This window comes from Fundulus heteroclitus, chromosome 19 (assembly GCF_011125445.2).
Source record: "Fundulus heteroclitus isolate FHET01 chromosome 19, MU-UCD_Fhet_4.1, whole genome shotgun sequence".
Classification (NCBI taxonomy): Eukaryota; Metazoa; Chordata; class Actinopteri; order Cyprinodontiformes; family Fundulidae; genus Fundulus; species Fundulus heteroclitus.
In genome coordinates, this window is record NC_046379.1 from 19,116,796 (window position 1) to 19,139,650 (window position 22,855).

The 22,855-nt window shown below is 39.7% G+C and overlaps 1 protein-coding gene and 1 long non-coding RNA gene across 3 annotated transcripts in view; one reads left to right on the plus strand and one right to left on the minus strand.

Annotated features, from left to right (window-relative positions):
- Positions 1-156: 156 nt before the first annotated feature.
- LOC118566966 lies at positions 157-1,504 on the minus strand. Its single transcript, XR_004933400.1, has 4 exons — positions 1,265-1,504; positions 678-771; positions 383-471; positions 157-256 (listed from the first exon to the last, which is right to left on the minus strand). It is a non-coding gene; the product is annotated as an uncharacterized LOC118566966 (long non-coding RNA).
- Positions 1,505-3,681: 2,177 nt separating this feature from the next.
- Positions 3,682-22,855, plus strand: part of fut9a (fucosyltransferase 9a) — a 30,172-nt gene continuing 10,998 nt past the window's right edge. Inside the window, exons 1-2 of one of the 2 annotated variants that reach the window (XM_036151138.1) lie at positions 3,682-4,212; positions 15,736-15,980. The gene's annotated coding sequence lies outside the window, so the exon portion shown is untranslated. The remainder of the gene's footprint in view (positions 4,213-15,735; positions 15,981-22,855) is intronic. The other variant, XM_036151139.1, reaches the window with a different exon arrangement.

The window sequence follows — 22,855 nt, forward strand, 5'->3', positions numbered from 1 at the left end:
GTAAATACTTGTTTCCCTAAAAATAAATTGATGTTATCACTGAGAAGTTGTTCTAAGTTTACTTAAATTGTAAAGAAGTGATGAAACAGATGATGTAAAAGGTTAAAAGACTTTAAGAACACACAGACAACAATAACTTTTATAAACAATTTAATTTAACAATAACAGCAACACAGAACCTGAGGATAAACCATGGCCGGGTGGCAGCAGTAGGCTTCCCACTGACCTCCTGCCCTGTCCCTGGATCTTTGCATTCCTAAAGTAGAGGAAAACAATTTGTGTCAACAGATGGAGTGTTTATATATATATATATATATATATATATATATATATATATATGTGTGTGTGTGTATTTCATTACATTAGCCAAACCTGAACATACTTTGTATTTTTTTTTCCAAGTTGTCCCACTTTTTTTTGGCCTGTTGTGGCTCAACTTCACCCTCCAGGCCCGTTTTTTGCAGGATTGTTCTAAACAAGAGAAATGAGAAGAGATAAACACACAAGGGTCACTAATATCACAACTATAAGATTAAAAAAAAAGTAACATCTGGGCATCATTTGATGTGATCAAAAGATTATATTTGTACGTTGGTGTTTGAACAGGACTTCTTTGAACTTGTGTGACTTTTACATATAAATGCAACATGTATATGGAATTATGTCTCAACTCTTACCTCCATCCGACTGCGGCAGTATTTTTGGCCCTGGTAAAGAGGTGGTTATTTTGCCCACGGAGTTTTATCAACTCCTCTGTATGCTCCCTGCTCCCTAGAACAAAACGACATGTAAAGCATATTTCTGTTATGTCAACAGGAAAAATGACTGTTCTGTATAATTACGCCAGTATTGTTCTTCAAGTGAATTATACTTTAAACCTTATTATACTGTACTGTAAATTAACTATACGTTATTGAGTATTCAAACAAAACGTTTGCAGTATTGACAGCCCAGCACAGCTGGACTGATGTTATTTCTTCAGCTGCATTAAGCTTTGACAGTTCTAATCACTTGTAATAAACTGTGTGAGAATAAATTGATCGGATTTGTGAGGGACATGGCTATCAGCACAGTTACAATAAGATGTAGGTTAAAATAAAAAATTGTGACATTTTTATGAAGGCTTTTAATGTTGTTGAACGTCTCGTATCAACAGATTAGCTCTAAGCTATAGCTATAGCTGGTCCTACAAATTCCGGTGGCTCCGTTACCGTCATGTATTTTAATAATGTTCAGTTAAAAAAAATAAAAACAAACTACTTACATAGCTGTACTCAGCACTACTGCCAGCGCTGCTGCTGCTTTCCATTAGTCTTGATGAAAATCCGCCTTCTTTCTTCTTCTTAAACTACTAAAAAAAAAGCGAGCAAAGCACCTTGGGAAATCTTATGGCAGGCAAGGCCAGTAAGGATGGTCGCGGTGCATCCTCAGAATTCGGGGAAAAGGAGGACGCATTTGAAGGCTGCATTTTAAGCGTCCTCAGAATTTTTGCCAAATGGGACAGCCTCCGCGCATCGTTGTGACGTCACCGGCCTTAAAATGCGTCCTTCGAAGGACGCAGCCGCCGAATGCGGTACCGCGCGCGAGCTATTTTTAGAAACACAACGTCACAATGACGTCACATCACGTGGTACGCAGTGGGGCAAACTTTTGAAACCCGCCGCTGCTTTGCTTTAAAAGAGACGTGCGTTAGCCTAGGTTTTACTCGGTAAACGACTGCTTTTTCCAAATCTAAGACCATGGTTTTTAAACATTGTTGCTATGGAACGTGCAACAGCGACTCGAGGTACGCTGATCGGCCGCATATGAAGGATGTTTTCTTCAAGACTGCCAAGGAGAAATGTGTGCGCTGGGACCGGGGCGGTCGGCCTACACAACAGTTCAACCCGGAAAAAGTTACCAAATTCAAGTACATATGTAGCAAGCATTTTGTCGGAGGAAAGGGCACAACCGAAGAACATCCTGACCCAATTCCAGCGACATCAAGTCAAGGTAAGAGTATTTTGGTGGCCGACATGTTAATAAAGTAGCGCCTGCTACCATGACAGCATATAGGCTGTCATGGTAGCAGGCGCTAACATGATAGCCTGCTACCAGGATAGCCTACTCAAAAACATTTCAAATGAGACAAACATTAAACATATACCCATTCCTGGACGGTGATTGCAAACAACAACAAAAAAAAAAACGGCCGACGCTGCCATGATCGCCGCGCAGGAAAAAAAAACAAAGCTTACCGTTCATCAACTCGGCCTGTTTTCCAGTCTTTTTAAGCCCTCGAACCTCAAGCCATCGTTTGAGCTGAAGGTTGGTGTGTTCTTCTACAGTTCGACCAGTAAACCGTGCGCCTGGGACATCTTCTTGGGAAAGTTTAACGGCTATAAAGTCGGTCATATCGCTGTTTCTGTTGCGCTTGTAATAGCTGGGTTATCCGTGCTTTCTCTCCTGTATGCCCTACCTAAGCGGCAAAAGGGGCGTTGCTCTTGAGACGGTGACGTCACGTGCGCGGTACCGCATTGAGACACAGCTTTAGACTGAACTGACGCGCTTCCCGTTGCGTCACACCTCAACCCGCCTCAAAGCCAACGCTGATTGGACGTTCGTTTGGTGAACGGCTCCAAATTTTCTTCAACGGAGAGTAGCCAGACTGATCTGCGAGTGAAACCTTGAAAGCTCGCGAGATCAGGATGGTCTCACGAGGCTAACGACCCCCCCCCCCAAAAAAAAAAAAAAAAAAATTAAATAAATTTAAATAAAAAAATAATCTGAAAATATATGCCTTTCTTTTAATAAGGCAAAAATGTGAGATCAGTTTCAGATTGAACATGAATTACAGATCTGCTTTTCTTTAATTACAATATTCCATGTGTAGTTTAGGGCTTCACTTGTAAAAGTAAAAAAACAAAAATTCCAATAAGATAAAACCACAGTGAAATTAGGTTTTGCATTTTTATTTAAGAATCAACTTTGTGGCCCCCTCTAGTAATTTCCCCTCAACGTTGGCTCAAGTGCAGGTCCACCAGGTTCTGCAAAAGCTTTTTCCCTGTTGCCATCAGACTGTTGAACTGCTGAAGCTATGAATTGGACTCTGTACCACATTCACATATTTGCACATTTACATCATTGCATCCTTATCTAGCATTACAAATGCTGCCAAACTCTCTGGCGTTTTTAAAATGCATTCTTGCACAAATGCCCTTTGCACAATAATTTCTGCACATACAAATGGTTTTTTAAAAATACTCCCCTGTACACTGTGATCGCACACTGTCTCTTTCTCCTGCATTGTTTACATTTCAATTGTTCACTGTTAAATCACTGCTGCACTTTATCCTGTAATTTACTGTAATTTACCGCAAATTTTCCAGCTGTATGCAAACGAAAGTTCGTTCTGCACGCACTCTGTGCATATAAAATGTCAAATAAAGTTGTCTAAGTCTAAGTGGCACCGCTGATTTAGGGTGTCAGCTTACATGGGGTTAAAAAGAATACTATGAACAAACAGGCAACACTTTGCTGATTGCGAATGTGATCGTTTGCACGTAAAAGCCCTACGAAACACAGATTCGTGGTTGTAACCAAATTTTGTGTATGTATGTGTGTGTGTATGTGTGTGTGTGCTTGGGGTGGTTGTATGTCAACACGCAGCAGCAGCAGCAGCATCAGCAGCAGCATCTCCACCGCTTCCTGCCGCCGCAGTAGCGGTAAACAGAGCAAGGTAGCGCCTGCATGGGCCACGGCCAGCAGGGAGTTATTCCACATCGCATCCCATCCCAGAGCATATATGGCGTCCTCTCACACCGAGCCGTGAATTTAATATGCAGCACATCGGAGTAGCCCCCCCTCACCCACGCCCCCCAGCTTTAATTTAATCATTTATTTATTTAATTCGCAACCATCATCTGCTTTCGGTGTGCGGCAGAGGAGGGGGGGCGGTGCGGGGAAACGCGCGTCGCCCGGGTAGCTCCATAGGCAGCGTCCTTTCTTCTTCTTTTCTTTTCTGGAGATCAAGACGACGGATGCGGGTTCATCCCATCCCGCTGCTGCAAACACGTCGGACTGGCTGCCTGTTTTTTTTTCTTCCTCTTCTTCTTCTTCTTCAGGCGCATCCGCAGCTTCTCTGCGTGGTGCAAGGTGTCTTTGAAGCGGAGACGGACCTCCGGGAGAAAAAAGGAGCAGCAAGCTCTGTGTTGACTCACCCATCTCGAGATGGTGAGTAGCCTAATGCCATGGTTGTTTTTTTTATTTTATTTTTTTATTTGCTGGTATCCTGTTATTTTAACAGCGAATCGGTTAATTAGCTGTGATCCCTGCAGACAAAATGACAGATGTCCTATTCTTTCTGGGATCTTTATTTCGCCAGACAATTTAGACCGTGTGCTTCCACCCTCCCAATGAATGGGACTTCTGTTTTCTTGGCCGTGTTTTGCAGCTCCAGACATTTTCAGCCTCATTCACCGCCACTCAAGGCTTTTATTCTGGCGTTTGGGACTCGTTTAAGGGCGCTGAGTCGGTCGGTGCATTGCACATCCCGGCGATTCTCCGCCATTTGTGAACCGCTTTAAAGCGTGTCTCGAAAGCATCACGCTTTAAAATGACCTTCACCGCTCGGTAGCAGGAGATCCATCCTCAGCAGGGATGGAATCTGCACAGTCAGGCTGTGCATCGGGCATCCTGCATGGATGCTCGTAAATCTGACACCGAGACATGGCCTGTGTTTTGATGCACTCCAGTGCATCTCTCTGAGTTTTCAGTTAGCCTTTTATTAAGATTATTTATGTTGGATTTGAAGCACCTCTGTTGCCATAACACAGGGGCAGTTGGAGGGAAGCGAATGGGAGTGGGTTGACTTTTTCTGCAGGATGTGGCGAGAGACCTCAACAGTTAATGGTGCAGCACAGAGCTCTTAGTTTTAATCAAACACACTTCCCACTTCATATTCCACATGATATGGTGGGAAATTATGCGTTTGAACTGTTTTTTTCCCCCCTAGTTGACTCATAATACACCTTGCATCTTAAGTGGTTTTTAAAAGCAATAGTTGGGTGCAGAAGTTTAAATTCATTGCAGATTATCTATAATCCACCCAGGGTCACAATTGTATACATAATGGGGCGAAAGTTAGCCTCTGATTGAGAAAAATTTCCTACTTAGAAAGATGAGAGGGGTCTGTAATTCTCATCAAAGGTACACTTCAACTATGAAAGACACAATGAGAAAAAAGAATCCAGGAAATCACGTTGTAGGATTTTTGAAGAATTACTTTTTTTAAATTATAGTGGAAAATAAATGTTTGGTCACCCACAAACAAGTAAGATGTCTGCCCCTCACAGACCTGTAACTTCTTATTTAGGAAGCTCTTCTGTCCTCCACTGCATTAATGGCAACTGTTTGAACTCGTTATCTGTCTAAAAGACATCTGTCCACAGCCTCAAACAGGCAGACTCCAAACTCAACCATGGCCAGGACCAAAAAGGTGTCAAAGGACACCAGGAAGAATATTGTAGACCTGTACCAGGCTGGGAAGAATGAATCTACTGTGGGAGCAATTGTTTTAAAAAATTAAGACATACAAGACCCTTGATAATCCTACTCAATCTGGGGCCCCACACAAGATCTCCGTCCGAGGGGCCAAAATGATCTTGAGAACAGAGAGCAAAACTCCCAGAACTGCACGGACGGACCTGATGAATGACCTGCAGAGAGCTGGGACCAAAGTACCAAAGGCTACCATCAGTACCACAGTACGCTGAAAGGGACTCATATCCTGCTTAAGCCGGTACATGTCCAGGCCTGTTTGCCAAAGAACATTTGGATGATCCAGAAGAGGATTGGGAGAATATCATGTGGTCAGATGAAACCAAATTAGAACTTTTTGGCATAAACTCGACTCGGCATGTTTGGAGAAAGAAAATTTATCAGTTTCATCCAAAGAAGCACGGCGGTGGAAACATCATGCTTTGGGCTGTTTTTCTGCAAATGGGACAGGATGACTGATCCGTGTTAAGGGAAGAATGAACAGGACCATGTATCGTGAGATTTTAAGCCAAAACCTCATTCTATCAGTGAGATAATTGCAGATGGAACGTGGCTGGGTCTTTAAGCATGACAACAATCCCAAACATATCGCTTGGGCAACAAAGGAGTGGCTCCGTAAAAAGCATTTAAAAGTCCTGGAGTGGCCTAGCCAGTCTCCAGTGGAGGGAGTTGAAAAGCCTGTGTTGCCCAGTGACATCAAAACATCACTCTCTAGAGGAGATCTGCATGGAGGACTGGGCCAAAATACCAGCTACAGTGGTGCAAACCTAGTGAAGACTTACAGGAGATGTGTGACCTCCGGCATTACAGAAACACAGGTTATGCTACAAAGTATTGAGTTGAACTTTGGTTATTGACCAAATAATTATTATTTTTTCACCATAATTTACAAACAGATTCTTAAAAAAAAACTGCAATGTGATTTCCTGTTTTTTTTCCTCTCATTTTTCTCTCATGGTTGAAGTGTACCTATGATGAAAAATACAGACCTCTCATCTTTTAAAGTAGGAGAATTTGCACAATCAGTGGCTGACTAAATGCTTTTTTGCCCCACTTTGAATGTAAACCCAATAATATTTTAATAATATAGAAACCAAGCTCTATAAGTAACCAGCAACAAGCTTCTTATAAGATTCTGACGGGACATTTGACCACTCCATCAGTTAAATTTCATTTACATTTGAGATGATGCTGTATTTTATTAGTGTAATTTAATTTATTTTTTTAAATGGCATATTGAAAAGTAATTCCTTCTCAGTTTTCGCTGAAAAAAAATAATTATTTGTTATTACAGCTATCAAAGCCTCCGTATAACTGGTGACCAGTTGCTTGCATGGTTTCCACAGGTATTTTGACAATTTATCTTTGGGAATGAGATCCAATTATTTTAGGTTGGAAGACCTCCATGCCATCACCAGAATATTTAGTTTCCTCCACATATTATCTATCGGTGTCAAGTCAGGACTCTGGTTGGAGCTACTTCAAAATGTAATGTCACTTCCGGTCAAAATAAAAATTTAAAGATCACCTTAAACCTAAATCTGGCATGTGCATGAACATTTTTGGGGGCATGGTAAAAAAGGGCACCCATCACCAAATTTATTCATGAAATAAAAAATAAAAATCACACAGATGGATAAAATGAACAATAAATACACGTCTAATCAAATGGAGCCAAATGAATGTCGTGGATCAGGCTGGTGCAGAATTCTCACAAGAACTCAAAAAGTACCCTTTCTCCCATCAGTTCTTCCCAAAAGTGTTGAGACAATTGACAGGCATTTTATTTATTCTTAATTATTTATTAATGAAGTAAAAAAGTTGGCTCCAGCAGAAAGGCCACTTTCTGTCCTTTGCCCAGGTGCTTAAGCACTGCTAGGGGGCTGTCTGTGTATGTGCCTGGCCAGCAATATGCATGTTTGTGAAGAAAAATCTAGGCATGATAAATAAAAGTTGCGGTGCACTAGAGGCAGAGAGAGGAATCTACAAAGCTTCAATCTGTCCGTCGGCTCTGGGTCAGGCAGCAGCTTCATCACTTTGATATAAAGAAACGGTGCAGCGAGTGTCACCTGAGCATCATGCCTCAAGCGGCTGCAGGTGAAGCCTTCCTTCGGTTCACTCTCTAATCTGCTTTCGCCTACAGACAGACGTCTCTCATCCCCCTGTCCTCTGCTCCAAAGTACCAGACTCAGTGGTTTCTGTCTGGTAGTTGCTGTGTATCTCTTCTAGGTGAAGTTAAACTTCAGACAGGTCCAATAGGTAATGTTTGAAAGCTGAAAAAACATCAACGGCTTCAGTGTTTTTGTAACTTGCTCTAGATTTACATTACTACCAATGCGGCACACAACGTCTGGGTTGTAGTTGAGTGGCCATGAATGGAGCTTAGATACTGCTGGAGAAGCACAGCTGCTAAAGAAAGGTTCAGGCCATGAACTTTTGAGCTGAAATCTAAATATGTAATTCAAGAAAAATCCTGAAATAGGAACAACTTGGACTGCAGCAGGTATGGAAAGCCAACAGGGCTATAAATTCAATAAATTGAAAGGTGCCAAAATAGCTATTTTTAACTGTAGTTGCAAAAAAATTATACATTTTTAATAACTGTATCTGTATCATAAATCAATCAGTAAATTATTTCATATTAGTTTCTTTGTAATTATTTAATCAATATTTCAAGTTCATAGCAAATTTTTGCCACAAGAAAGTCAATCATAGTGATTTTAAACTGTCAGGCAGTCTGCAACTAAGTTCCTGTGCAAGTTAACCAGTCAGGTGTTACGGTTTATTTTGTGTGACACAGCAGCAATCAGCAAATGTTTCTTAATGTACTTTAGCACATGAAGCAAAACAGCAATTTCCATGCATGATTTTATAACATATTTCATTCAGATTTTGATTAGATTCCCCAATTTGATTACTGCAGTGATTCATAAATCTAGACCTTAAATCAGAATCAGAATCAAGTTGATTGCTAAGTAGGTTTGCACTTACAGGATGTATATAAAAAATATATTTTATTGTTTATTTGCTATGTTAAAGACCTTGTTAATAAGCTGGCAGAAGCTGGTGCCATTCTACACAGGTCTAGAATTGAAGAAACTAAACCTGAATTTATTTCTGTCTGGTTAAGAAAAGTTATTTTTACACAAGGTATTATGAGTTGATAGACATAATTTGGTAAGAACAACTGATTAATTGAATGTGTGATCAAGTGAGTCTTGCTTTAGTAGTTTTAGTAGTTTTATTCCTACTTGTTTTAGTAGGAATAAGCAGCAGCTCCTCCAGTGCCATGCACCACAGGGTATGTAAACAGAAAAAACATTGCATACAATGTTGACCATTCACATAAGAAAATATCATTTACCCGAGACTTAGCCATTAAAATTAAGAAAATAAAAGCCTTGTTTCCTACGGATGATTGTGCATAAGTTTGAGATGTGTGTTTACTATCATGTGTGTCAACTGTGAGGAGACCAAGAGGGAGAGGAGGATTTCTTATTAGGAAATACAACTGGGGGCAGGGCTTACAGTTCAAACTAAACTGTTATCCTCTCTCATAATTCAAGGTTGTGCAGGCTCAGGTATTGTTCCTTTAACATCTGACTCAGACGAGAAGGAAGCCAGATAGCAGTTTTCAAGTGCACTCAGTGAGAAAGACCTTCACTTCTGAAGACATCCCGCAGTCAGATGAAACTGAAATTTAAGTGTGTGGCAATACTTAATACTATAGTTACATTGGAAGGAAAACGAGACAAACACCAGCTCAAATTTGAAGTTCGTTGATGGCAGCATCATCATCTGTGGGATTTCTTTGTCGTAGAAGGGACGGGTGCCCTTTAGAAAATAAATGGTATGACAAAAGAATATTATGTGGACATGTTGAAGCAACAGCCTAAGACATCAGCCATGAAGTTAAAACTTGCACACAAATGGGTCTTCCAAATAGACACTGAACTTTTTCATACAAGCAAATAAGTTATTAAATGGTCTATGTTTTAGAGTTCCCGTCACAAAACCCTCATGCCATTCTTAGAGACCACAGACACTCCCCTTTCGATACATTGTGAGGAGGTTGAGAGAGTTGTTAACTACAAGTTCCTGGGTCTCCACATCCCTGCTGACTTAACCTGGAACAGACACACCTCTCACACCAGGTGAGGAAAGCCCAACAAACCCTTCATTTCCTCAGGAAGTTAAAGCGCATTCACTTCCCTCACCAGCTGTTCACAACCTTCTACAGATCAGTGATAGTGTCTCCAGCTATATTGTTGCACTCTGTGGTTCTCCGTCTGCTCTCAATTCAATTCAGCTTTATTTATCCATCCATCCATCCATTTTCCTACTCGCTTTATCCCTCATGGGGTCGCGAGGGGTGCTGTTGCCTATCTCCAGGAGTTAAATGGGCGGGAGGCAGGGTTCAGTTTTATTTATATATCGCCAATTCACAACACATGCCATCTCAAGGCACTTCATAAAGTCAAATTCAATCAAATCATACGGATTGGTCAAAAAGTTCCATATCAAAGGAAACCCAGCAGATTGCATCGAGTCTTGACAAGCAGCATTCACTCTGAGTCCTGAAAGAGCGTAGAGCCACAGGGACAGTCGTCTGCATTGTCCATGGCTTTGCAGCAATCCCTCATACTGAGCAAGCATGAAGCGACAGTGGAGAGGAAAACTCCCCTTTAACAGGGAGGAAAACCTCCAGCAGGACCAGGCTCAGTATGAACGGTCATCTGCCTCAACCGACTGGGAGTTAGAGAAGACAGAGCAGAGACAAAAAAAAAAAACACAGAAGCACACAATGAACCAGAAATGCTTTCTACATTATATGGTAATAGCGGATGATCTGTCTCCCCTGGATAATGTCACAGCTAACAGAATGCCAGACCAGGTGTACCTGCTATGAAAAGAAAAACGACAAAATAAAAAGTTAAAAGTTAAAATAACAAACAATGCAAATTGGAGAACAGTAGGAGAACTCAGCAGAGTGAGTAAAACAGACCCTGATATCCTTCAGTAGCCTAAGCCTATAGCAACATAACTACAAAGATAGCTCAGGGTAACCTTAGACATTCTAAGTTTAAGGTTTATCAAAAAGGAAAGTTTTAAGCTTAGTCTTAAGAGTAGACACGGTGTCTGCCTCACGGACCAAAACTAGGAGTTGGTTCCTCAGGAGAGAGCCTGATAGCTAAAGGATCTGCCTCCCATTCTACTTTTAGAGACTCTAGGAACCACCAGCAGACCTGCAGTCTGAGAGCAAAGTGCTCTGTTAGGAACATACGGGGTAATCATAGCTCTGATATATGATGGAGATTGATTATTAAAGGCTTTATGCGTGAGAAGGGGAATTTTAAATTATATTCTTCCTGTTCTCAGGGAAACAGGAAGAACCTGCAGCGGATGGTGTGGTCAGCAGAACGTGTTATCGAGTCACATCTGCCTCTATGCTGAACATGTACACCTGCAGACTCCAAAAGAAAGCCAACACTATTATAAGAGTTTCCACTAAACCCTAGACACATTCTTTCCTCCAATCTAATCAAGTAAAAGGTTCAGGAGTTTAAAAACAAAATCCAACAGATTCAAATAGTTTCTATTACAGAGCAGTCCAATCAATCACCCTTTCACTTGATGACTCCTTATGAACAAAAATGCTACTAAATATTAGATATATGTATGTAAACTTCTTTATTGTAAGAAAATAATTGGAAGATAATAGTATGTCATATAATTCTGGAAATCAGCGAATAGAAGAAAAAAAAACTTACTGTAACACACCAGACTTTGCACTGCAAAAACTAAAAATAAGTAAAGTTTTCTTGAAATTAGTGTGTTTGTCCTTCATTTGAGCAGGTAAGAAAGATGATCTGCCAATAGAATGAGTATTTTGACCCCTAAAATAAGATAATTATATATACTGCACTTGAAATAAGATGACAAAGATGAGTTGGTTCTATTTTAAGTGTAAAAATCTCATTACATCGGCAGATTATCTTATTTGCCTGCTCAAATCAAGGACAAATACACTAATTTCTAGAAGACTTGACTTTTTTAGCTACCTTTTTGCAGTGTGGACCTGAAATTTTTCAGTACAAAAATGGAACTTGAAATAAGTAAAATGTTCTTAAAATGAGTGTATTTGTCCTTGATTTGAGCAGGTAAATAAGATAATCTGCTGATGTAATGAGATTTTTGCACTTAAAATAGGAACAACTCATCTCCATCATCTTATTTCAAGTGCATGATGTCTAAATATCTTATTTTAGGGGTCAAAATACTTATTCCATTGGCAAATCATCTTATTTACCTGTTCAAATCAAGGACAAATACACTAACTTTAAGAACATTTTACTTATTTTTAGATCCGTTTTTGCAGTGTGGCCAGACACACAGTGTTTTATAAAGTTTATTTTAGCAGTAAAACTTGTGGGAGTCAGGGAACCAATGTAGACATGAACAAGAACCTTTGAGAACAGAGAGAACAGTTTACTGATAAAAAGCCAGGACACTCAGAAAGCCAAGCCAATTTTATTTATAAGCACTTTAAAAACAGCACAGCTGACCAAAGTGCTGAACAAGTATGTATAGCATACATGCAACTAGAGTAAAATACAATATAAAAAACATGTAAAAGATGCTAAAAGCAACTTGAGTAGAACATAGTATAAAACACAACAGTTGTATAAGAATCTTGAATAAAATGGTGAGCTCTGTCATTCTATGTCAAAAGCTAATGAGAAAAGGTGGGTTTTCAGAGCAGATTTAAAAATAGACGGTGAAGAGGCCTGTTTGATGTGTAATGGCAGCAAGTTCCAAAGCCTTGGAGCTGCCACAGAAAACGCTCTGTCCTCTCTAAGCTTCTGCCACATCCTCAGCACGTCCAGGAGAAGCTGGTTCGCTGACCAGAATGAACGGGAAGGGTGACGCCCGTGCAGAAGCTCAGAAAGATAGGGCAGAGCCAGACCATTTAAAGATTTAACAACAAATGGAACAATCTTAAAATGAAACACTAAACTGAACAGGCAATCCGTGCAATGAGCCTAAACCTGGAGTTACATGTGCTCTCTATTTCACATACCAGTTAAAAGGCAGGCAGCGGTGTTCTGCACCAGCTGAAGACGAGACAGGGATGTCTGTGAGATGCAATAATTAAGAGAGTTGCAGTAATCGAGGCGTGTTGTGATAAAAGCATGGATTACAGTTTCAAAGTGCTGTTTTAGGAGAATATGTTTCACCTTTGCCAATTGTCTCAATTGGTAAAACTTTCACCATTGATCGGCCTGTCAAGAATAAAATCACTGTCCATTTTTACTCCAAGACTGGTGATAATGGGTTTTATATACTGATCCAGAGGGCCAAGCTCTATAGCTGACGACCCACTGAAGACCCCGGGACTAAAAAAACAAACCTCTGTCTTTTTGTCATTAAAATTAAGAAAGTTAAGAGTCACCCAGGGTCTTACTTCTTTAAGGCACTCAAACAGTTACTGTGTAGGTTCCCTCATGGTTCAGGGGAAGATAAACCTGGTAGACATCAGCATAAAGATGGAAGGCACAACTATGCTTATTAAAAATAGAGCCCAGGGGAAGGAGGTATGATGAAAACAGAAGTTGCACAAGAACCGAGCCTTGTAGAACCCAACAGGAAAGGAAATCAAAAGATTTCAAATTCTCTAAGCTAACACAGAAAGCTCTTTCAGTCAGGTAGGACCTGAACCAGTCAAGGGCAGTTCCTCAAATATCAAAGTGCTCTAAGCGAGAAATTAAAATGCTGTGATCCACAGTGTCAAATGCAGCTGTTAAATGAAATAAAACCAGGATCATGCAATTTCCAGAGTCAGTAGCTAACAAAATGTCATTAGAAACCTTGAGCAGTTCAGTTAAGATTCTGTGCTGCGATATGACTTTAAACCAGACTGAAAAACCTCAGTAATGTTATGTGCTGTTAAAATAAATCCATGAACTGTCCATAGGCTATCTTCTCCAACACTTTTGAAAGAAAACTTGGAGATTGGCCTAAAATGTGACAATACAATTTAATCTAGTCTCTGCTTTTTAACCAAAGGCTGTTCTTTGCCATGTTTCCAGTTGTTATTATATTTTATATTAGTGTTTTACATTTCATTTTATTTTTTTCCTTTATTTGTTAGTAAACAAAGCACTTTTGTGTACATTACCATAACAAGACCATGTGACTGGAGGTATGAGTAAAAAAGGAGAGGCGTTGGAGCTCGATGGGTCAGCAATGCCCAGCAGAGGTATGAAAATAAAGAGAAAAAGATTGAGTGTGAATTTGGAGCCACTGTAGATCAGGTTGGTCTTCGACCACACCATGTGTCACTTTACTGTAGGGGGATTAGACAGCCCCGATTTTTGGGGACAGTCCTTGTTTTGGACAACCTGTCCCATGCAAAAGCAACTGAAAATGTCCCTGATTTTAGTGTTTTGTAAATGAGAAAAAGTAGTGTGTAACAGCAGCTATTACGGTACCTGGTCTTGCTGCCATTAGTGTTACAGAGAAAGTGGTAGATGATGAGACAAGTGCGCCAATCGCCTTCCCCTGCTACTCTCCTGCCCCGCCAGCATCTCGTGTCGCCAATGATCCACACCTCTTTAAACGAAGACAATGATCTTTGTATTTTCTGCAAACAATTAACAGCAGGGTTACTAATACATGTCTTTGCAGTATGTTGTTGAATGCAATTTTTTGCTGAAAAACTTATTAAGAACGGGAGGAGAAAATTTAAATTAACCATTTGCACCACTCTTTATCCACTGGAATAAAAGTCTTTAAAATGCTCCCAATGTTAACAGTTTTCTGTAGCAGTGAGGGTCCAACCTGTATTAAAGAATATATTATTCATTTATGCTGTATGTTTGCAAAGGACTACAGTTTTCAGCCATGGTATGAGAAAATGTTTTTATTTTTTATCTTCATCACAGCAGTGTCCCTGAGTGCAAAGGAGCTGTAAAAGTTGTAAATGCTGCTCCTATTAAACTGTTTTGGTCATAAATCATGCGAGCAGATTTTGCATGTGTACAGATTTTGCATGGACAGAACTGGATGCTCCTAGGGCTTTGGGATCCTGAAATGGAAGTCTGGCAACTACACACTTAGATAATACGTTCAATTAATTTTTTTTCAATAAAATGTTCTTAAACTAGCATCAATTCACAACACATTTACAAAGTGTTCTTAAGGAACTACAAAGTCAAATTCAATCAAATCATACAGATTTTTCAAAAGTAGATTGCATCAAGTCTTGACAAGCAGCATTGTTGATGCCTTTGCAGCAATCCCTCATACTGAGCATGCATGAAGTGACAGTGGAAAGAAAAACTCCCCTTTAACTGGAAGGAAACCTCCAGCAGAACCAGAACCAGGCTCAGTGTGAACGTTCATCTGCCTCGACCGACTAGGGGTCAGAGAAGACAGAGCAGAGAAACAAAAAGAAAAACCACAGAAAAACACAATGAACCAGAAATCCTTTCTACATTATATAGTAATAGCAGATGATCTGTCTCCCCTGGATGATGTCACAACTAGCAGAATGCCAGACCAGGTGTACCTGCTATGAAAAGAAAAATGACAGAACAAAAAGTTAAAAGTTAAAATAACAACAAACAATGCAAATTGGAGAACAGTATACTCAGCAGAGTGAGAAAAATATACCCTGATGTCCTTCAGCAGCCTAAGCCTATAGCAGCATAACTATAGTGATAGCACAGCATAAGGTAAGCCAATCTAATTGTAAGCTTTGTCAAAAAGGAAAGTTTTAAGCCTAGTCTTAAGAGTAGACAGGGTGTCTGCCTTACAGACCAAAACTGGGAGTTGGTTCCACAGGTAAGGAGCCTGATAACTAAAGGATCTGCCTCCCATTCTACTTTTAGAGACTCTAGGAACCACCAGCAGACCTGCAGTCTGAGAGCGAAGTGCTCTGTTAGGAACATACGGGGTAATCAGAGCTCTGATATATGATGGAGCTTGATTATTAAAGGCTTTATATGTGAGAAGGAGAATTTTAAATTTTATTCTTGAAAATTAAATTCTATTCTATTCAGGAAGCCAATGAAGGGAAGCTAAAATAGGATAAAAATGATGAGGCATCATTTTTGTTGTATTTCTTAAAACATCCTTTCAAAAGCCATGTGACTATGTATCTGACATGATTTCAATGTTCTGTTGTGTTTCAAGGTGGTGGACAAACATCCGCTGAAGGGTGGTACCCGTCAGGTAACTCCGCCCCTCTGTTACCATAGTCTTGGGTGTGAACGATGATGAGGATGTTCCTAAATAGATTCAGACAGCCTGAGCATCGCCCTCCACACAGTCTCCAACAGAGGAACATTTCCAGCAGCTGGGGAATAGTCATCGTTTCAGACACCGCTCTGAAAAGCAGCCTTCATCTTCCTCGTCTACCGTTGAACGTAAGACAAAAGGTGAGGGCATTATACAATGGTCCTCTGCAGACCTGCATTTTTCTGTAAAACAAAGCCATGCATAAGAGGGAATTATAGTAAGATAAAAAAAATATATCATCCCAGAAACATTTTTACGTTTTTAGAACTACTAATAGTTTTGTTTGTGCACGATCAAGGAAGGGACAAAAATACAGCTTTCCAATTTCTTAGCCTTGCTGGAGTTGTCAGACTGACTGTCTCCACCATTTGTATGATTAATAGTTGCTGAGATGCAGATGTTGCATTTAAAATTAGCTAATTAAAATTAGCTCTGGAGCTTTAATGTGCAAAGCCAACTGCATGGGTATACCTATTTCAGATGTGAATGTTTTTTTCAGTTATTATTTTAGTCAGTTGGGCAATATTATTCAAAAAAGATATATCAACATTAGCTAAGATTAAAGAGAAATCCATGTATGACAATATTCAGATCTGAGCTGTCCGGAGTATGTTGGTGCTTGGTTATTAGTCTGAACCTTAAAATACCGTGAATGAAATCAATGTCATTGTGTTGCAGGCTTTTTTATGGTAGCATTCACAAGTATTATATGTCATTTTAACATTTCAAAATCGGTTCAAAGTTGGTGAAATACTGCACCACAGCATTTCCTTGAAGATTATGATTGTATTTCACTGCACTTAAACCAGTTGGGTTGTGATTGTGGGTGTTGTATCATTTTACAAAGAAGAAAAGGTTTTTGGTGAATACTGAGAGGAACTATATGTGCACACAGGGAATATTTAAATGAACACCCTATAATTTTTGAGAACTCCACCTATGGGAAAAGTAAGGACAGTCTCTTTGATTTCTTAGGTCAGACATACCAGAACAAAAACGGCACATGGTCTTCTCAGCATGAGCGATGTCTCCTCTCACTTTCATTAACAAACTTTCGGTTCTTCAGTTATTCAAACCGATATCAACTCTGTCATACCCTCCATTTCTGTTGGTTTTACTTTTTTCATGATCTCCTGGTGTTTGTGTTCTGATGTTGTGTATATATTCTTGAGGATTTATTTGCTATCGTTTCCTGGGTAATGCTTTCTTTAGTTATTTTCTTATACTTATTATTCTTAGGTGTTTGAGTTTTTAGTTTTCTCTATGGTTCATTCCATGTACATTTTGTATTATTTCTGTTTGATGCCTTCCATGTATATCCCTTCACTTTCTGTTCATTATACTCCTCCCCTCAGCTCATCTGTTTTCATTGGTCTTAGCTGTTCCTGATTTCCTCTTGATTGGCCTTAGTTGTTTCTGTTCCACTTTTCTCCACGTCCCTCAGTGATGTTCATGTGATAACAGTCTCCTGTATATCCATTTGTTAAGGCTAAGGCATAGGATGCTCTCAATTAATTTCCTATGGAACTTATGAGGCGACAATCGTTTGCCCTCTTCCAGCCAAGTGACAGGTGAAATTCGTGCAAGTTCAATTTTGGGTTCCTACACGTGAATGTGCACATGCAGGCTTGTGACGTGACACAAGAAAGTTCAACCATGTTTAACTTTTGTCGCTGTCACATAGCACTACAGCCATTTATCTGCATCAGCTGTGAGCTCCACCATCAAATGATAACATTCTCCGGGGTATTTCCTTGTCTGTAATACAGGATGAACCCAGTAAACATAAACGCAAGATGTCAGTCAATTCCAGCAATTCCTTCTGACTCTTCATCTTTGTCAGTTACGGACTGCTTCGAAAATATCAAAAGCCCTCCAATTTCAAAAACTAAATTTCTGGGAAACATGTGATCCAAAAGCACGATTTGAAACGCTGCCGTCGTTGGTGCGTCTTGTGTGTTGGGTTTTCACCACAGTGCTGATGAAAGCCATTAGTGGTTGTTGTCTGTCACTCCCAGTCTGCCCATGAGTCAGATTTTCTTTAGCTTTTTTCTATTTTTTGTAGCACTTTAAAAGTTTGCTCAAAATTCCCATGATAACTTTATGGAAACATAGCTATAATTTCTCCAACCATACACCTAAATCAACATCAGAGGGGAATATTTGGAAAGGGCTAGTCAGAGTCCAGGAAAAAATCTCAGGGGTCACCTGAAGAAAATGGATGTCCTCAAAATCTTAGAGATTTTGAAAACCTTTGGAAGGTAAAAAGGGCCGGTATTACCAATTCAAGATGGGGCATGCTTATTGAATTCTTCCAAAGCAGACATTTTAAATTGAAAAAGAAGGTGCTTTAACAAAGCATTGATTTAAGGACCTGGAACCTTGAGCAACCAGGTTGTTGCAGCTTTTTTACTTACTCTTTTTGTGTTGTTATATATCATGGGATTTATGTCACACTATGTGTGGAAAAAAGCTTTGAAATGCAATACAGTTTTTAGATTCACCACATGTATATAAAGCGTTTCAATTGTTTTTGAATTCAATTCAATTTTATTACATTTTTCATGGGGAAAAGGTGTCATGGTGCAATTTTGACCTGCCTGCTTGCCCATGAACTTTCTCCTTTGCACCTCTCAGGCAGTTCACTCTCCACTTCCTCATTAGTTCCACCTGCCATGCCTAATCAGATCTGGAATCATTCCACCTGTCAACCCCTAAATAAAAGCCTACCTCAGTCAGCCATTGCCCGTCGGTTCGTCTTCACCCAAACCTTATCTGCCAGTCAGAGATTTTGCCTCGTCTGCCTGCCAGAGTTTTTCCCATGTCAGCCTGCCAGAGTTTTCCACGTCTGCCTGACAGAGTTTGTCACAGTCTTCACCTTCGTGTGCTCTTCGTCTTCACCCTTGCCTCACGTCTGCTGCCTGCTCCCAGCGCCTGCCAAGCCTCAGCTCCGCCGTCCAGCTCCAGCCAACATCACACACCTGCTACAGTCTGGTACAGCCTCCGGTTTTCCATTCCATGATTCAACCCTTCAATAAAAACTCTTAAAAGTGTCTCTGTGTGTGGCTGAATTTGGGTTCAACGGTACGTTTTCTGACACAATGGTTCGGTATTGACTAATACCATCCACTTTAACATTTATACTCCATAAATTTGCAGATTTTACATTTCTGTCATTAACTGGGCTTGTTACTAGATAAAACATTGAAAGCATCATAAAATATTTTAATACAAAACAAATCAAAATACAAAACTGAATAAAGTCCATCAGAACAATAATGAATTACACCACGATCAAGAAGAGAAATCTGACTACATTCAGCTTTAACCTGAGCATGCCATAGCACTGTGGAGCAGGTAGGAAATACCCCAATGACTAGAATGGGTTTTATTTGTGACAGAAAAGAGAACGTACGGATGATGGAGCATGTGTGAATGAGGGGTAGAGGTAACGCATTTCCTTCCACAACTTGGTTAACTATCTTTAGATACTTATTATATTTTAAATGAAAATCCAGAATGATGGCAAGATATTTTACTGCTGAGACCCTTTTAATTTTCCCCCACTAATCTTTAAATCTAAGTCCTTACTGTTTGTCAAAGGTGCTATCCTTGCGTTACATTGTCTATGACAAAAAATGCAACCATTCCCCTGTTCCTGTTTTTCTGTCCTTTTCTAACATTTGTATCCCGGTATATCAAGTATAATTGTTTGTATTTTACTGAATGTTTCACTCAAACACAACATATACAGAATGGAGTCCATCAGTACATCTCTAATTTCATTCAGTTTATCAAATAAACCACCAACATTAAAATATACACCAGACAAACCCTTTGGTTTCTTGGTTCTCCAACAGAGGAACGTTTTCAGTGGCTGAAGAATAATCATCGTTTCAGACACCCATCTGTCTGCTGTCAAATGTAAGACAAAAGGAAATGGTGCTATATAATGGTCCTCTACAGACCTGTACCTTTCTGTAAAACACAGCCATGCATTAGAGTAAAATATAGTAAGAAAAACAAGTAATAAGTATAATGCTAAAAAAAAAAAAAAAAAAAAAAAAAAAAACATCTATCCAAGTACTAAGAATTTTTAATGCAGGATCAAGGAGGGGAATACATAAAAATACAGCTTTCCCATTTCTGAGCTGGGCTGGCTGTCTCCATTTGTACAATTAATACTTGCAAAGACGCTGATGTTAGTTCTAAAATTAACTAATTCACATTAGCTCTAGAGCTTTATGTGCTAAACTAATTGCAGGGGTGTACCTATTTCTTTTCTTTCAAATGGTAAATGTTTTTCTAGTAATAATTTTAGTAACTAAAGCAATCATTTTCAATTAAAGAATATCAACATTAGTTAATATTACAGACAAATGAATGGATGACAATATGTAGATCTTAACTGGCCTAAGTATGTTTATTAGTGCTAGATAGGCTTTCCTCAAAATTTATTGCTGTGTGAAACATTGGAATCAATGAATCCGACAGAATACTAATCAATTTTGGACGGTGGTCTTGGGCACTGAAGCACCTGGTGTAATGTTTTACCCACATGGACATTTCCAAAAGCTTAAAATAAATTTCTGTTGGTGACAACAACACATTCCTTCTTTGCCATGAAAACAAGAGGCCATCAATATAATAATAGATAGTTGGAGCCCAAATTCTATGGAGCACAATAAACTATATAGATTTATCCTGGTCCAAACACTCAATTAAGGGTGTGAACCTGGAATTCAGCTGAACACAGAGTTACGTTGAAAGGGGTTTTATTGAAAATGCTGACAGACCAGGAGAAGCAGGTGGAACCAGACTTGAGCTGATGCAGGTGGAGCACGCGCTAACTGAAAATACCAATGGCGGCAGTGAACGGGTGAGGTGATGTGACGATCTGGCAGTGAGGGGGTGAGTTAGGCAGGCATATGAAGGCTGGGGAACAGGTGAGCAGAGGAAGCACTGATTAGTGGCAGCAGGTGGAACTGCTCTCCGGCTACCCCTCTTCCCCACTGACACCTGTGGATGCTTTCTGAACTGTTAGCCGGCTGATAACATCAAGGACAATGGCCTCTGGAGAGTGTTCACAGAAATATAAATACTTTCACCCAAACAGACACACATAACTGATGCTCATAAAAACTGATTAACTTAAGTACACGCGACGGGTCTGAAATGTTTACCTTCTGCTAAATGTGTCTCGTCTATTTGTGCTTTATGTGCAAGAGGTTTTTTGAAATCTCAAACTGTATCCTGTTAAGTATGAGTTATGTTTTTTTCCCTCCCACCTTACTTTTTTTGTGGCCTCTATCTTTTCACAGAGTAATGGCAGCGCCATGTGGGCACCGTGTGGTGACCTTGGCAGCAAGGCCTCAGTAAATTGTCTCCCCCTGAAATGTTTGTGATGTTTGTTTGTTTGTTATGGCGATTGTACTGAAACAACAATTTCCCTCTGGGATTATTAAAGTATTTCTGATTCTGGTCTGGGCTGATGACCCTAGCTGACTGGAGACTGAAGTGTGGAAAAGGAGGTGACAGATGACTGTTTGCTGATTGGAAACTAATTAGTCCAGAACAAAGCAAACACAAATCTAAATAGTGAAACTCTGGGGCCCGTTCTTCGTACGTCGCTAACTCAGTTAGCTGGATTTGATTGTTGTCGATTTGGCATGATCTTGGATCGTTTGGTCCTTCGAAAGACATCCTGCTCTTGTTGTCATAGCAACATGTGCTCTCGAGCAGGCTTATTTCATGTAAACAGGATTAGATCACGACTTTATAAGCGGAGGAGATAGGGAAGTCTGTCGTAGCCGTGTCCTCCATTTTTACGACAGCAACCTGTTGCGGAAGATGCAAGAATAATTTGCAGAGCTTTTTCGAATTAATCGCGTATTGCGCAATAGACAGGATCCTTTAGCGCAGCGCGACAGTGTAATTGTAGAGAGATTTTTCTTGGTGGATGTTATAAACAGACAAACACATCATTTAACAGTGGCTTTTAAAAGAGTAAAAAGTGGTGGCAGAGCCATAAATAGAAAATATTTAAGTTATTTGTATGATGGTTTGCTTTTTATTTTTATAATATTCAGTAATAAGATTTGTTCAGGCCATTTTATTGTGAAGTGTAGTTTTACTTCGAAAGGCTTGCTTCCTTGTTGAGCCGTATTTTGTATTAGAAAAAACTATGGATGGATTATCTAGACACGGAGCAATACAGTTTTACCGTGTAAACTGTGGATGACTTGGAAAAGGAAGAACTTCATTTTTTTAGAGATTAAGAATTTTTTGTTAAAATTCCCGGTTTGCACGCGTCCTTTACTTCCAGTGTCTAAGGAATGACACCGATATTGGATCTGTTGCCATAATAAGTGGCTTTTTAAAATAAAATACAATAATTAAAGGCTACCATTTTGTAGAATATCCTTGTATTTCACTATTACTTGTCCCCATGTTCTAGTGGGTCCCGTGGAGGCTCTGACATAAAAAGAACAAAGTAAATATGAAATTATAAAATGCAAAAATTCATACTGTAGAAAGTGATAGAAACATCTATGGACAGCACTTATGCATTAAGTTGTCTGCTATTTTTTGCCAGCCCTCTCTCCTGCCTTTAGCTGACTTTGTGGTGTTCCGCTACCATTTTGTAGAATATCCTTGTATTTCACTATTACTTGTCCCCATGTTCTAGTGGGTCCTGTGGAGGCTCTGACATAAAAAGAACAAAGTAAATATGAAATTATAAAATGCAAAAATTCATACTGTAGAAAGTGATAGAAACATCTACCATGGACAGCACTTATGCATTAAGTTGTCTGCTATTTTTTGCCAGCCCTCTCTCCTGCCTTTAGTTGACTTTGTGGTGTTCCCTGTCGTTTTAATCAATGACTCAAATTCGGCATAACCTTCAATTAAAAGCTCTTGTTCTGCTTGGGAGAAAAACTGTGGGCGTTCTTTGGCCATGCTGAACAGCCAATAGCAGCGCTGCTGATCATTGTTTCTACTATCGATACATTTC